Consider the following 18,713-nt stretch of genomic DNA (forward strand, 5'->3'; position numbering starts at 1 on the left):
TATATATATATATATATATATATATATACATATATATATATATATATATATATATATATATATCTTATATATATATATATATATATATATATATATATATATATATATATATATATATATAATATATACATATATATATATTATATATATATATATACATAATATATATATATAATATATATATATATATATATATATATATATATATATACATATATATATATATATATATATATATATAATATATATATATATATATATATATATATATATATATATACATATATATATATATATATATACATATATATATATATATATATACATTTATATATATATACATATATATATATATCATATATATATATATATATATATATATATATATATATATATATATATATATATATATATATATATATATATATATATATATATAATATATAATTATAAATCATATATATATATATTATATATAGTATATATATATATATATATATATATATACTATATATATATATACATATATATATATATATATATATATATATATATATATATATATATATATATATATATATATATATATATATATATATATATATATAAACTATATGTATAAATATATATATATATATATATATATATATATATATATATATATATATATATATATATATATATATATATATATATATATATATATATATATATATATATATATATATATATTATATATATATATATATATATATATATATATATATATTTATATGACATCTCTATGCCCTCAAGGCCGGCAACCCCCTCAGCTTCTCCTATCTCTGTCGTTCCCATGCTTCCCTGCACTTCGGATTCCCCGGCTACGCCGGCAGCTTCAGGGGGTGAGAGATCGGCCCCCAGCGAGGAGCAGTTGGAGCCGCTATTAAGCATCGAAGAGTCATTTTCCGAGTGACTTGTTTAGGTTGTTTAAGGTTTTCTGTGGAGTAGAATCTTCTTGTACCCCTTTTTGTGAAAACAATATCTGGGACTTGGCCTATTTGTATAGCATTTTTTGTTATTTTACGCGTGTTTTAATGCTTTATTCTATGCTTTGCTGGATTTTGATTTGAAATTCATCGTTCCCTTTAACTTTATGTTTGATCGTCCGTTTTGCCCCTTGAGCACTTCAGAGGGGCGAATTACAAAATGCGGAATGCTAGTATCAATACATCCAATTTATAGGTTCCAAACTTGCCTATCTTGACAGAGTATCGGCCAGTGCATTCTCGGATCTGGGAATGTGGACAATTACAACCGAGTTAAATTTTTCTATTGCTTCTTGTACCTTGACGAAGTACATCTTCATGCCATCATCCTTTGCTTCATAATTGCCATTCACATGTTCGGCTATCAGTTGCGAGTTCGTATGTGCAATAACCATTTTTGCACCAGATGCAAGGCATATTCCTAATCCTAACAACAGGGCTTCGTATTTCGCTTCGTTGTTGGTGGCCATGAATTTGAATCGTACTGCATGTTCTAGCCTAGCACCATTGGGAGAGATGATTAATAGTCCCGCTCCGGAACAAAGGCGGGTGGAGGAACTGTTGACATAGAATTTCCATGCTTCTTCCGAAGGGACTTCTTCCATTGATCCGGTCATCTCTGCTATGAAATCTGCCAGCGCTTGCGCCTTGATTGTCGTTCTAGGTTCATATTCGATACCATAATCGGCCAATTGATTGACCCAGTCTACGACGCGGGCCGATTGATTCTTAATTTCCAATAGCTTTCTCATGGGCTGAGAAGTTCGTATAACAATGGGGTGAGACAGGAAATATGGCTTAAGCTTTCGACTAGCCATAACCAAGGCGAAGAGTGATTTTTCGATCGGGCTGTACCGGGACTCAGAGCCGCGGAACGTGTGGCTGATATAGTAAATGGGGCATTGTTGTTTGTGCCTTTCCGCCAACAGCACCGCACTCAATGAATAGTCCGAAACAGACACATATAAATACAAGGTTTCACCCGACAAGGGCGAAGCGAGCTTGGGCATTTCGACAAGGAATTTCTTGAGTTCAACAAACGCTTTTTCGGCCTCTTTATCCTACTCGAAATTGGTCTGCTTTAGAACACAGGAGAATGTTGAACAGCGATCGGCCGATTTTGACATGAAGCGACTCAAAGCTGCGATGCAGCTGGTGAGGCGTTGCACCTCCTTGACAATTCTAGGAGACTTCATTGCCAAAATGGCTTATATTTTGTCCGGGATAGCCTCGATTCCTCTTTCATCAACAAGGAAGCCGAGGCATTTCCCGCCAGTGACTTCGAAGACACACTTCTCAGGATTAAGTCGCATTCTGTTGGCGAGCAGGGTTTCAAACGTCTCTCGAAGGTGTTCGGCGTGATCCTCGACTCTTTTGCTCTTAGCTATCATGTCATCGACGTACACTTCTAAATTTCAGCTAAATTGCCCCTTGAATACCTTATTAATCATCCGTTGGTAGGTCGCTCCCGCATTCTTCAGGCCAAAAGGTATCACCGTGACAAAGGCGGTATGCGGCCTATCTTCCGCGGCTAGTGGGATTTGGTGGTACCCAGCATTGGCATCCATGAAACTCAGCAGGGCGTGGCCGGCAGTAGAATCTACCAATTTATCTATTTTGGGCAGCGGATAATCATCTTTTGGGCAGGCTTTGTTCAAGTCCGTGAAGTCCACGCACATTCTCCACTCCTCGGATGGCTTCTTCACAAGGACCACATTAGCTAAGCAGTCCGAATACTTGCATTCTCTGATGAACCCAGCTTTCAGTAGCCGATCAACTTTCTCTCTAGCGGCCCGTGCCCTCTCAGCGCCTTGTTGTCGTAACTTTGCTTAACCGACTTATAGCCGAGTTTGATGTCGAGGTGATGGGAGGCTACCTCGGCTGGGATTCCTGGCGTTTCCTCGACGGCATAGGCAAACACCTCCCGGTATTACCGAATAACGGCTATTAGGTCCTCCCTCAAGGGTCCGACTAATTTTTTGCCGAGACGTATCTTTTCTGCACCCCAAGTCGCGATTTCTTCATATCCTTCTACCGGCTCGGGTTGAGTCATTTTACGGCTATCATCATCAGCCACATGTAAGACCGACTCCACCTACTCTACCTTTTTCTTCCGACTTTCATTCTCAAGCTCACTGCTCTCAATCCCCATCTTAAGCAAATAAACCTGACATTCTCTGAGATCTTTTGATCCCCGAACAAAATTCCAACCTTGCCGTCGTCCTTTTCATAATGGATGAGCAATTGGTGCGTGGATATGACGGCTTTGATTTTATTGATGAGGGGAAGACCCATGATAATGTTATACGGGAAAGGAATATCCACTAGAGTAAAGCGAACCGGCAAGGTTCGGCCATTTCCCTTCTCTCCAAATCTGGCCGGCAAAAATATAGTACCGGATGGGCTGACTCTGCTTCCTCCAAATCCAATCCGCGGACGTTCTAGCTTTTCTAAGTGCTCAGGGCCGTACTGCCGAAGCTGCCGTGCTGCCGGTGTCCACCAGGACCCTGCGGACATTCATGAGACCCAGCTTGATGGTAAGTACAATGGGGTCCGAGTGGGGATGTTGAATCGGCTGACTAACCTCCCCGATTATCATCTTCGGCCCATCTACCGCTCGTTTATCCTCGGCGGTCATAATTTTCAAAGTATGAACGCTATCTTTAATTGAACGATTATTGGGGTAGTGTTCTGAATATCCTCCTGATATCATATGAATTATTCCTTTAGTGGCCTCGGATTGTTGATCATCATTTCCACTTGATCTCCTTGAAAATCTTTGCCGACCATCTTCTCCTTGATATCCTTGTCATGTTTTAGATATCTATCTAGCTCTTCTTTATCGGCTAACCTGTAAAGGACTTTCTTCAATTCACGACATTGAGATAGAGTGTGGTTGTGTTCTCTGTGGTACTCGCACCATAAATCCATATTCCTTCTATTCTGGGATGTTGAAACCTTAGGAGGGATGGGCAATTGTTCCCTGATATAATAGAACATATCCTTCTGGCTCTTGTTGAAATGATATTCCCCATTATCCCTGGCCTCAAAAGTAGGGTAAGCTTATGTCAGCGTGGGTCTCCTGCCTTCATCCTGGGAAACCTCTCCCTCCTGTAGGAGTCCGAGTTACGCCAGTTAGGCGTCCGCTCCTGTGAGCGTCTCGCCTTCTTCTTGGAATCTAGGGGCGTGCAGATGTCAGATGCCCTGATAAATCTCTGAACTATCTCCATAGCTTCAGTGTAGGTATAAAGGTTGTGCTCCAAGAGTTTCCATTTCAGCTTTGGTGTTCGGACGCCATTAATCAAAGCAGGGACCGTGGTTGCATCGTTGGCTCCCGGTATCGATAGGACTTCCTCGTGAAACCTCTGAATATAGGAGGTAACAGACTCCCATTAGTGAAAAAAACCTCATTTGCTGTGGTTTTTTGGCCATTATTTGCTGCGGTTTTGGCCCCAAGCATTAGTGATAGCAGCAAATGCCCTATTTTAAATGCTGCGGTTTAAAACCGCAACAAAAAAGGGCATTATTTGCTGCGGTCAAACGAAAACCGCAGCAAATAAAGAAGACTATTTGCTGCGGTCAGCCCCCAAAACCGCAGCAAATAAGTGGCATTATTTGCTGGGGTTTTGGGGGCTGACCGCTGCAAATACTCTTCTTTATTTGCTGCGGTTTTCGTTTGACCGCAGCAAATAGTTGGTATTTTTTTTTCTTTTTTCGTTTTATACTAATAATAATCCACTAATAATGTACAATGTAATAATAATGATTAATCCAATAATAATCCAATGATAATCACAAATAATCAACAATAATCTCTTTGTAATAATAAACTCTCGATCGTATATATAATATAATATCATGTACGTACATATATATATAATATACATTAAAAACCTAACAAATCTATACTAATTACAATTTATCAAGGACAAAAATTAGCAAGATACGCGGCAATCTTGTCTTTTAATTCGCGAATCTCTCCACTTCTCAGAGGGCGTGTTTTCCTCGGAATGTCTTATAAAACCTATAATATAATATAAAATTAAAAGATTAATAAATATTAGATTTTACCAATAATAATAATTTAAGAATGTAACAAATACTTATAGCATCTATATTTTTGACTACGAAATCCTTCACGGATTTTATAATATCGTCCATGTACTTCAGCGTGTAGTAGCCGCAATCAACGGAAGTAGAAGGTTTTTGAAAGCACCAAGAGAAAATAGATGTTAGTGCCAAAAAAGCTTAAAAACGCATAAAATCGCAACTTAATACGTAATTTCTAGCATATGACTATGATTTTCAATTCTAACCACTTCAACACAATAATATATACCCAATAGTGTTGTGTGCCAAGTTTCGTGCAAAATAAACCAAGTTTGAGCTACTTTATGCGCAAAAGTGGCAAAAACGCTTAAAAACCCTTAAAATCGCAACTTAACACGTAATTTCTAGCATATGACTATGATTTTAAATTCTAACCACTTCAACACAATAATATATACCACATAGTATTTTGTGCCAAGTTTCTTGCAAAACAAACCAAGTTTGAGCTACTTTATGCGCAAAAGTGGCAAAAACGCTTAAAAACCCTTAAAATCGCAACTTAACACGTAATTTCTAGCATATGACTATGATTTTCAATTCTCACCACTTCAACACAATAATATATACCAAATAGTGTTGTGTGCCAAGTTTCGTGCAAAACAAACCAAGTTTGAGCTACTTTATGCGCAAAAGTGGCAAAAATGCTAAAAAACCCTTAACATCGCAACTTAACACGTAATTTCTAGAATATGACTATGATTTTCAATTCTAACCACTACAACACAATAATATATACCAAATAGTGTTGTGTGCCAAGTATTGTGCAAAACAAACTAAGTTTGAGCTACTTTATGCGCAAAAGTGGCAAAAACGCTTAAAAACCCTTATAATTGCAATTTAACACGTAATTTCTAGCATATGACTATGATTTTCAATTCTAACCACTTGAACACAATAATATATACCAAATAGTGTTGTGTGCCAAGTTTCTTGCAAAACAAACCAAGTTTGAGCTACTTTATGCGCAAAAGTGGCAAAAACGCTTAAAAACCCTTATAATTCACAAGAGTGAATTATCACGCAAACAAGCTAAGTCTACAAGAGTGAATCCACAAGGGTTGTCATTTTTTATGCATCATCGATTATTATCTACCCACTTACATTTGAAAGGACCAATATTGAAAGCAGAGTAGTCAAGCCCCCATATTTCATGTACCCTCCCGTAGTATACATATATAGCATCAACCGGCGCTTGATCCTTCGCACTCGCATAAAATGTAGATAGCGCCAAAATATAAACCCCACTATTCTGTAGATAAGATGACTTCTTGTCTTGACCCTCAGTCAAAAATGTGAAGCCATTGACATCGTAACCCTCATATTTGTTGACATCATCACGCGGACCAAAAGCTATCCACTTAACAATTTCGAATACACTCTTGAGTTCTTCGCATATTACTCGATTATGAAAACAATTAATAAACGTTTTGTTGTGCAACTGCATCAATGCCCTATTCCCTTTAGAAGGATGTTTTGCGTGCAATATATCAAAATGCTCACTCAAATAAGGATGAACTTTCGGAATATTATGCAACACATACAAGTGTGCTTGTAGAAGGCTGTCTCGAGGAGGTGTGACCGATTTGGAGCCAATTGTTCCTTTTCCCTCAGGCCTTCCTTCATGTCTAGAGGTTGGAAGTCCAATAGGCTTTGCCATGGCCAAATACTCGGCTATAAAGTTACTAATCTCATCGCTCACAGTGCCTTGAATCATACTCCCCTCGGGTTGTGCTGGATTCCTCACCTTGTTTTGTAAAACACCCATGTGTGATTCAAAAGCATAACACCACCTTAAAACAACTGGACCCAAAAGTTTGATCTCACGAATGAGATGGACAATAAGATGAACCATTACGTCAAAGAAAGAAGGTGGAAAATACATCTCAAACTTGCATAAAGTTACAATCACGTCGAGTTGAAGTGCATCAAGTTTAAAGGGATCAAGAACTTTACTACTAATTGTTTTGAAGAACGAACATAGCTCGGTAATAGCATATCTCACATGTTTTGGCAGTATTCCACGTATTGCAATTAGTAAGAACACTTGCATCATTACATGGAAATCGTGAAATTTCATGCTTCCCAACTTCAGCTCACCATTTAGGCTCACAAATCTCTTCATGTTGGATGAGTACCCAGATGGAACCTTAATGCCATACAAACACTCAAAAAATGTCCGCTTTTCTGCTTTAGACAATGTATAGCAAGCTAGAGGAAAATAAACTTTGTCATTACTCATCTTCTTCTTACTGCCACCAACTTTATCAGCTCTATTTCTTTTCTTACTCACCTTAACATGTGCCCACAACTCCGGACGAAGACCCTTACATTCAAACCAATCTCGCACGGCCCTAACATCCTTTGTCTTACCCGGAATGTTCATGAGAGTTGAGTATGGCATCACATATATTTTTCTCTTTATGCATAACGTCAAGACAATGCCTAACCTGTAGATCTCTCCAATATGGAAGCTTCCAAAAGATTGATTCTTTTTTCCATAATCGGTCTTCACTCCCTTGCACTTGCCCCATTTTACCAAATACAGTCTCAACTCCCTTAACCTGCTCATAAACCTCATAACCGGTCAACGGTCGACGAGCTACACGGTCGACGAGCTACACGGTCCTCAACCTCCCTGTTGAACAACTTCTTCTTCTTACGATATTGGTGGTCTTGTGGGAAGAACATTCGATGGTGCGTGAGTACGTGTTTGCACTTAGGAATCCACGTGGATTCCATTTCATCAATACATATTGGGCATGCTTTCTTCCCTTTGTTCTTATACCCCGATAAGTTGCCATATGCCGGAAAATCATTAACGGTGCATAAAAGCATTGCACGCAAGCTGAACTCCTCATTAGCATATGCATCAAATACTGAAACGCCTTCATCCCACATCTTTCTCAAATCCTCAACGAGAAGTGCAAGATATACATCTATGTCATTGCCAGGTTGTTTAGCACCCGAGATAAGAAGCGAAAGCATAATGTACTTACGCTTCATACACAACCAAGGTGGCAAATTATAGATCACTAAAAGTACCGGCCAAGTACTATGTTGAGAACTAAGATTGCCGAATGGGTTCATTCCATCTGTACACAGTCCGAGCCTTAAATTACGAACCTCATCCCCAAAAGTCTTATGCAACCTATCAATACTCTTCCACTCCGGAGAATCAGATGGATGTGTGAGCAAGTGACCTTTTTTCACCCTATCTGCATGCCACCTCAAATTTAACGGATCTTTCTTTATAGAAAATAAGCACTTGAATCTAGGTATTATTAGAAGATACCACAATACCTTAGCCGGGGGCCCTTTAGCATCCCAAGCCCCTTTACCCTTGTAGCGCGATAACACACACCTAGGACACTCTTCTAAGTTCTCGTTTTCATTCCGATACAACACACAATCATTCGGACACGCATGAATCTTCTGGTACTCTAAGTCGAAAGGACACATGAGCTTTTTGGCATAATATGTCGACTTTGGAAGTTCATTTCCCTCAGGAAGCATCTCACCTAACGCTTCTAATAACATTGGGAAATTAGCGTCACTCCGATTGAACTTTGACTTAATGTTGAAAATTGGTAACACTGCTGTTAGTTTGGTGAACTTTGTACATCCAGGGTACAAAGGCTTTTGAGAAGCCTTTGTCAACAAGTCAAAAACACGAGGACGTTTTCCTAACTCATCCTCGACTCCCTCCATCATTTCATCAACACTATCCATATCCTCATCGATATTCTCTTCATCTATCTCATACCCATCAACATGATCTACTACATCCTCATTGAAATCGGCCACATTATTGATGTCCTCAACAACACTTTTCTCTTTGTAAACTCCCTCCTTACCATGCCAAACCCAAACATGATATTGAAGCCTAAACCCACGTCGAAGTATGTGCTCCCTAAGGATATCAACACTATCTACCTTTGATACATTGCCACAACTGACACATGGGCAATAAAAACCAACTCCCCCCATCCTAACTTGATGTTCAACTGCAATACTACAAAATTCTAATACGCCATCAATAAATTCCGACGATTCAATGCTTCCATACATCCAAGAACGATCTTTTGTCATCCTAATTAGTGTGATTAATTGATTAAAAACAAAATTAATACACAACTTTTAAACATATATACTTATTTCTAACAAACCTATTTGACCCTAAAAAAATATATACTTATTTATAGCAAATATATTTAACCCTAAATATACATACTTCATATTCTAATTCTATACTTCATACTTCAATATTCAGCACTACATTGTAAATAAAATCATATTCTAATTCTAATAGTTAAAGACATAACTATAACAACAAACCACATTTTTAACAAATTACACAAATATTTAACAAACTAATAATATAAACTTGAATAATGTAAAATTCACAAATAGTAAAATTTTGCTCAAATAGTATCCAGATTTGGCATACTAGCATACAAGCAAAAACAAAACATATCATTTGCAAATAACAATTCAAACAAAAATTCACTAAATTACTAAATTACATGTTAAACAATAAAGATATGAACTTGCAAATTAGTAAAATAAATATAATTACCTTGATTTCGTGGGTTATGTTATCTACAACGAAAAACAGAGAAACAAAATTAGTATACAAACGGTTGCCATAATTTTTGAGTTTTTTCATGAATATCTTGCAAAACATAAATGCTTAACAAATTAAAAGGAGAAAAAATACCTTAATGTCGTGGGTATTGAAGATGAACAAGGCCAAAGTATTAAATTTCTTGGGTTTTTGAACCAATAAGATGAAGAACTTTGAAGAAACTGTTAACACATAGTGTTTTTCGAGTTTGCAGATGAAGATGAAGAACGACTTTGAAGAAACTGTTGTACGTTACGTTTGTGATGATGAAGAAGAGGAACAAAGTAGATGAAGCGTTTTTTCAATGGGTTTGAGAGGTTAACGTAACAGCAAATTAAGTGTGTAGTCGAGTTTTGTGAAAAAAGAGAAACATTGAAATGGCGGGTTAATTATATTATATTTGTGAAACGGTTATTTGCTCCGGGCCCAAGATAACCGCAGCAATTACTAATGCCAAATGTGTATTTGCTGCGGGCAAGCACCAAAACCGCAGCAATTATACTAAACTTGTAAGGGTTGTTTGCTGCGGGCACTACAAAACCGCAGCAATTAATATTGCTACTGAGTATTTGCTGCGGTAACACCTTAAAATCGCAGCAATTAATTATTTTTTTTTTAAATTCTTTTTCCTATTTATTGCTGCGAATATACAAAAACCGTAGCAAATGATAAGCAAAAAATACGTTTTTTCCACTAGTGTCCCTCTCCCTTTGTATCACAGACATCAAGTGGAGGTTGGATTTAATTTATCTTTTGGCGGCAACGAAATGATCGAGGAAGAGTAATTCTAACGACGTGAAACTGTCTACACTTCCTGGTGGTAAGGCCGTGTACCAGTTGAGGGCCAGTCCCAAAAGGGTAGTGGGGAAGAACTTGCACAGCATGGCTTCGCATGTCGTACTAACCGCCATATGGGCGAGGTACGATCCGATGTGTTCTTCAGGATCATCCGACCCATCAAAGGGTTTGATGGACGGTATCTTGACCTTGTTTAGGTTAGGGACAGACAAGATTCGAGATGGCAGCGGCGTTTTGAAAATGACGGGGGAAAAATAGGGCAACCCCCTCATATGCTTTCCTTGTCGAAGGGGACTGTGATAAGATTCATCTAGTATCTCTTTTCCCTCCCTCTTTGAGTTGAAGTAGGTCCTTGCATCTTGCCCTTTCAACTTTCTCCTGTTGATAATGTGGCGGGCATCAAATCTTGAACTTTCAGGAGCCCGGTTAGGGTCCTGGTCAGTTATCTCTGTAGGGATTCGGTTAGGGTCTGGTGCAGGAGAATTCCTTGGAGGGCGACTCCCCATTGTCCCTTGGTGAGGGGACTCCTGGCTCTCTACCACATCTTCGATCCAAAAGTCTTGATTCTTTTGGTTGAAAGTAGGGACTTGTTCCGTTTGTCGGCGAGCAGAGTGTCGAACACTTTGCTGCTGGGGTTACAGAATATTCGGCAGGGTCCGAACTGCCTGCTGTAATGATTCTTGAAAACGAGTGGTAATAGTAGCAGCAAAAGTGTCCAGATCTTGCCAAGTGATGAAGCTCGGCAGTGGGACATTGTTCGGACTCGGCTCCTGATCATGGATCAAATGGGCCGAATGGTGCTCTGACTACCGCGTATTCGCTCGGGTGTTGCGCTTCGAATTCATGGCTTTTCTATCCGAGTTAAATTGTCAGGTGTATTTATCGAAATCCCCACAGACGGCGCCAAATGTTTCTGCCTCCTTTTGAGTCAATTTAATTTGAGAAACTTAAGATGAACTCAGCTATTAAATGATGGGAGTGATGTGAGTCCGATTCGAAAGGTGACCTACAAAACGAACAGAGTTACTTGTCCGGGGGTAGTTTCTCGGAAAGCCCCACCAACGCTCAAGTCAGTGGTCGGTATTATGAAACGAGAAATGAATGCAAGTTGGTAGTGTTTTTTAGAGAGATAAAATAACCTGCCTTTAAATGGTAATAAATGTGGGTATATAGGGCAGTAAATGACCTTAGAGAACTGACCAGGGGCATTTTGGTAATTTCATCCTTCGGGGTGGGCCCTCCGTTAATTTGACTAGTTATTTGGCTTACTAGGCTTTGTGGCTTGACCCATTAGAGAAGGGGTTGGTTGACCCAATAACATACATATATGGAGATGGTGTTGAATATGAGGAAGAAGTGGCTAAAGGTAAGGGAGAAAACACAAGAAATTTATAATATCTATGCTCTTGAACTATCTACAACTTTTCCAAGACAAAAATATGGAGTTTACATGTTGGAAATGTTGAAGATGCTACCGATGAGTTTATGACCGTAAGTTTCTGATTTTGTTTCTATAATTATATAAGTTTTTTTTTTGTTTCTTTACCTTTTAAAGATTTTGATGTAAATGCTTGTTTAATAGGACTTTGATAGTTTCTCTAACGAGTATAGTACTGTGAGTATGAAATCTGATTTAGAGATGTATTTTGAGGAACAACTAGTGCCTCGTTCAGTTAATCTTGATATTCTTGCGCATTGGAAGGCAAATGTATCTCGTTATCCAATACTTTCTTTAATGGCTAGAGATATTCTTATCATTCCTAATTCTACCGTGTCTTTCGAATCTGCCTTTAGTATTGGTGGTTGGGTACTTAATTGCTATCGAAGTGCCTTGAAGCCAAATATTGTCCAAGTTATTGTTTGTCTAAAGGATTGGACATTTGAAGGAGGTAATTTTCTATATACTAATATGTCTAAGTTAATATTGGTTTTGGTTAGTTGCTTTTATTGGTGTTAATATTTTTGTTTGTTTGATAACTTATATTTTTGTATGTTAACGAAGCAAAAATGGAATCACAATTGGATGAGATTTGTGAGATGGTAATGAAGATTAAATTTGAAGAAGAAGAAGACATATCTTGCCCTAGTCCAATTCCAAGTCCAAGTCCAAGTTTCGATCAACATGAATTCAGCTCAAAAGCATCTTCCTCAGCCACCATATTTTAGATTATGATGATATGTAGAAACTAATTATGGTGCTTTTGGTTTTGGCTTGTCAACTTAACAATTTGTTGTGCTATTTTGCTTGTTTGTTGACTTTTGAAGACTTTTAAGTTTTAATTAGGAAGCATACATTATGCATCCATCTAGCAATATAGTATTATCTAGTTATGAATATGATGACTGATGATAGATTGATAGTTGATCTTTGAAGCATGTTTATTATGAAATATGAATATAATATATGGGTCAAATGGGTCAAATGAACTGAAATATATGGGTTCAATGACCTAAAAAAATCGAATATAATCAAACAAAAAAAAAGTAGGTTAAATGGGTATTTAGCAAGTTGACTCGACTTGATACAGATTAAGTCGGGGTTTCAATTTTTGACCCATTTAATTAAACAGGTCAGGTTCAGGTTAAGGGTCTATTGACCCATTTATATATGACCCGAACCTGAAAATGACCTAACCCGATCTGTTTGACATCCCTACCTGCAGCATCTGCTCCGATTATAAGGGAACAACCCATGGGAATCGGTGAACTAATAAGCCAAGTATAAAAACTTGCCAGCATAATACAAGTATATAAATATGTGCATTTCAATAAGTAATATGCAAAATGATTTATGCAATATAGAGGATTTTTTTCTTATGTTAATTTATATATATAACTTCTGGTCCTTCTGCTTGAGTGCCAGGGCGTGATTTACTAACACTTCTGCTTGAGCGTTAGGTCATGGAATCCGATTACTTATTTAATGAATGGAACACATATGATCTTTATTTGATATATGTAAGGGCCTGATAAGGTGAGGTAGACCAAAACCCCTAACTTAGTGGAAGTCGTCAATCCTCCAGTACAATGTTGCTCGAGCCACAAATCAAGTTAAATAACCTTACTATATTCGTCCTATTTTACGTGCCAGAAAAACGTCCCACATTTTTTACATACCGGAAGCATGGTTTGGCATTTCCTTACTATCAAGCCTTTTTATTATCATGTTACTGTTTTCATATAAATGCAACATTACAATAACATATAATAGTAATAAATTTATAACAATTTAAATATAAATAAACATTTATTATAAGACTAAACCAAAACTTAAATGGGTCTTTAGTATTTATTTATAGATTAATTTTCAATTAACTTTATTAATGTCATAATAATCAAGTTCATAAATGTCTACTAATTATAAATAATAAAATAAATAGTTCCATCATAACATATCTTAAAACGGACATATTGGGTTTATTATAGATCCTAGCCCATTTATCCAAATTTTATAAAATAAAATTTTATTTTATTTAATTAATTTCTTAGTAGCTTAGTTTCAGATTTAGTATTGATTTAATTATTTTCCTTAAAATTAAAATCCGAAAAAAAAAGATTTTAAAAATTAACATATTAATAAATGAGTTACTGTATATTTTTATTTCACAAAAAAAAAATATAATTTTAATTATTTTTTTCACTTTTCTTTCTTTTCGCCTATTATAACAATTTAGATTATTAATTTATTTCTCTAAACTTTAAATATCACAAAATTTCACAAAAATTATTTAAATGAAAAATAAATGTGCAGTATCAGTAAAATAAATTATTTTTTCGGAATTATATATTTATAACCCAAATTAATAATAATATTTATACTTAACTATAATTCACGAAATTAATACAAAAATTATATCTCATATATATATATATATGTACAGAAAAAATTTTGTTTAAAAAATACTAATTTTTACTTTTTTAATTAAAATTATTTCAGGTTATGCGATTTTAGGAAATTAAAATGAATAAATCATATAAATTAATTTACAATGAATTAAATCACCAAAATTTACAGAATATATAATTTATATATTATAAACACATATAAATTTTATAGGCATAAGTTTATCTAAGTAAATATTAAGAATTTATTCCTTAATAATTTTGATTTTTTCTTCTCCTTTCTTTTGTCTCCTTTCTACGGCTAATACATAGAGTATTTAAATTATTTTTTTATTTTATGTTCATATGTAAGTAATTAAGAGATAAGGCAAATAAAAAAAATGAAAATAAATAATAGCATGCCACCTTTTTCTAATATTCGCCAACTCAAAAGATTGTAGGATATTTTCCTTCTTTTTTTTTTTTCTTTATTTATTTATTTCTTTATACTTAATTAATAAATAGAATTGGAAAACTCTAGATTACATTAGTATAGTGAATTTTGCTAGATTTAATATTTAATATACAATATAATTATTAAACTGAGAGAGAGGAAAATAAAAATTTTAAATTACCAAATATAATTAAATTAAAACAAAACATATGATTTAAGTCTAATATTCTATTGTAAGATAAATTAAATATTAAAATAAATCAAGAACTTAAGAAAAACTGGAATAAAATTCAAATTAGAAATAATAAAACGAAACGATGATTGAATTTGTCAAAATATTTAAGATTAAGAAAAAGGGTATGTTACATTAATAATGCTAATGGTCCCTACATATCTTTCACTAACATTAACATTTTTATATTCCTTATGGTTCCACATGTTTTCCACTAACTTTTTAAAAACACTTTTTATATTAGTTGTGGTCTCCATATTTTTTTCCTCCAACTTTCTTTTAATATTTTTTTTAATGTTTATGATTTCTATTTTTCATCCATCAAATGTATTATTCAATAAAATATTATCTAAAAGATTCTATTTTTGTCAATTCCCATGAACATTTATTGTGAGAACTTCATTAGGGAACAGAGGGAGTATGTTCAAATTATGATTCTAAATTAAGGGTAAAACATATAACTATCATAAAATTGTATTTTGAGGTTGATAAATACATGAAATTTCACAAAGTTCATAATATTCAATCGAATTGGGAAATTTCTAGGGCTCGTAGATCAAAAATAAAATTAGGGTTTTGTGTTCAAAGTTATCAATCAAAAAACAATCTAATTGTTAGGTAATACAATTCAAACAATAAAGAACTAATTTTGAACAAGAATTATTCCAAAAATCAAAATTGTGAATCTTGATTTTCAAATTTGGAAAAAAAAAACAAATGAGCTGTGAAGGAAAGAAAAACAAAGAACTGATTTTCAATTTCTTTTCTTATTTTTCTTATTTTCCTTTCCTTCTTTATTAATTTAATAATTCTTCAATTATTTTAAGTGTGCAAACATTAAAAAAAAAACTCAATTCGTTATTTATATTATCATATAATTTAAAATAATGAGTACTTATAATAATTAAAAAACTAATTTTAATTATATATATTTTCAATCCAAACTAATTAAATTCAAATTTAATTATGCAATTATAATTCACATTTTGATTGCTCCTAATTGAATTAAAATAATAAAACTCACATATTTTCATATTAAGATATGCAAGAGGCTAACTGATATCACCATAGATATTTATATGTATAAAGCGAAATTGCACAAAACATATTTCTTTACATCCAAAACACAGGATATCATCCATATATTAATACATATATAGTATATGAAAGAATAATACACTTGTTGCGTGATTTTCACAAGTTAAAGGGTATGAATGCGATAATAGTGGATGATCTCCGAACGTCAATTGTCGTGCTTGTAGTATTGGTCCATAAGTACCAATTAGATCACGACGTATGATAATACGTGAAATAGACTACATTTAATAAAGCTTAATTATGAGTTTATTAAGCTGGTTGGGGTTATTAAGTGAGTTAATTCGAGTAATAATATTATTGTTTTGATAATATTGACTCAAGTATTTCATTTGTTAACATTTTCAAAAAAAGAGGTATATATTATTTAATGTATAAAATTCGTATAAAGAATACTTCAATAAAGTGTATTTTGATTATATTTTATTAATTGATTACTATCTTATCTTTATAAAAATAAAAACAAAGCTTTTCAGAAGCTTTCACGTGAAATCCCAACCCAATTCATGTTCATCCTTCTTCTACATTCTTCCAAATGAAGGCTCATAAACCCCCTCCCTTATCTTCTCTGTTCTCTACCTTCATCTCTTCCATAAATTCCACCTTTTCGCTCTTCATGGAATCGGACCACCGCAGGCCCACCACCGAGCTTCTCACCTTACCGCGGCAACCACCGAAGCCCAACCTTCTCTCCCCTTCCTGTGATGCCAGCTGCCTCCTTTCCAGCAGTCGGCCTTGTGCCGCCAACAAGAGCAAGCAGCGACTCTTTCTCCTCCCTCCACCATCACCCACGTGAGTCACCACCACCACAAGTGTAACACCCCGAGAAAATTCTGACGTCATTAATTAATATTTTAATAATTTTTGGGGATTTTATAATTATGTTAAATTAATTTAGAAGTAGTTTTAATAAACTCCTTTCATATACGAATTTAAATATTAACATATATTTATGTTAAAAATACAATTACAATTTCTAAATAAAGAGGTTCGAATCAAAATTATTATTTTATTAATATGTGTGAGTACACAAAGGTGAGTCTCTTAGCTGAGCCTCGCAAGAAAATGAGTCTAGATTAAATATATAATTGAATAAACATAATAATAATAATAATAATAATAATAATAATAATAATAATAATAATAATGAGTATAAAACCGTGAAACCCTAAATGCTCATGAGGAGTCGTCACTCTCCTTCTCTTCCTTCTCCTTCTTTCTCTCTTCCCTCTTCTCTCACGTCCCTCCCTCAGTTGAAGAACCAGCAGCCGCCACTGTGCCCACTAGCAGCAGCGGGCCGTGTCGTTTTGGTCTCCTCCGCAGGCGGCCACCGCAGCCCACTTTCTTCTCCCTCCTCCCTCGCTGTGAGTAGCCGGCAGCCAACCCACGAGCAGCCGCCAGCTGCTGTCCGATTCAAGACTGCCCTCCAGCCAGTTTTGGCCCTCGTGCACCACCTCCACGACCTTCATCCTCCTCTTCACCATTTTTGCTAGTTTTAAACCTTGTGAGCCATCTCTTCTCTTTTCTCTTTTCTTTAATCAATTTCTAGTTTTATTTGAAGTTTTATAAAGTTTATGAGTGGGGTGTTGATTTTTGTGTTATTTTCATTAAATCTTTTTGTGGGTAAGAATGTGATTGATGAATGGAACATATTTATGATTTAGGGTTTGAAGTATGATTAGAAATTATGAGTTGTATGTGGGTTGTGTGTTAGTTCCTTTGAATCTTACTACAAGTAACAATTAAAAGTGTTATCTTTAAAATTAGAAATGATGCAGGCTTTTATGTATATTTTGGTGGTGTATTAGTTTTGGTGATTCTTGCTATGAATGATGGTTAAAAGTGTTATTTTTGAACATGAAATGACTTGGATTTGGATTTAAAGAGGAAATTACTAATAATGTGGGTTTATGCTATATTTTGGTGGTGTGATGAACGATTTAATAACCTTAAAAGTTATTTTGAGACTTAGTCGATTGTTTATTGTTGTGATAATTAGTAATGGTGATGATTGTAGCTGATTATAGAAGTGATTTTGGTTGTTAAATTGGAAATAATAGTTGCTGATTGTTGTGATTTGATCGTTGCGAATTACAAGAACCCTTATTAAGTTGTTATTGAAGTCATAATGCATAATGTTACTAAGGCTATGAACATAGTGTCGACTTGTTTAGAATTATTAAAGTTACTAGTTATGATGTCTTGATTATAGTCCTTCCTAACCTTGAAGAATATAATGGATGATATTGCGATGTGATAAACTTAAGATTCGTCATTGTCATCATATTAGCACTACATTAACATCGCAAAATTTAAGTGTGAATTGATATGTTATCCTAAAGTAACGTGGATCGATATAACTCAAGTTGGTTAATGTAAAGGAATGATTCACACGATCCGTTTTTCTCTTAAATTTATGGGAAGACCTATGTTGTGTTGAGCTAATGATTTTTGACTGGTATTGAATGATTTGTGTGTGTGTTAGAGTAATCGAAAACTCATGTTGAATGGGTGATAGTGGTTACTTGGGAATTTAGTTTGGTATGGCAA

This window comes from Amaranthus tricolor, chromosome 14 (assembly GCF_026212465.1).
Source record: "Amaranthus tricolor cultivar Red isolate AtriRed21 chromosome 14, ASM2621246v1, whole genome shotgun sequence".
NCBI lineage: Eukaryota > Viridiplantae > Streptophyta > Magnoliopsida > Caryophyllales > Amaranthaceae > Amaranthus > Amaranthus tricolor.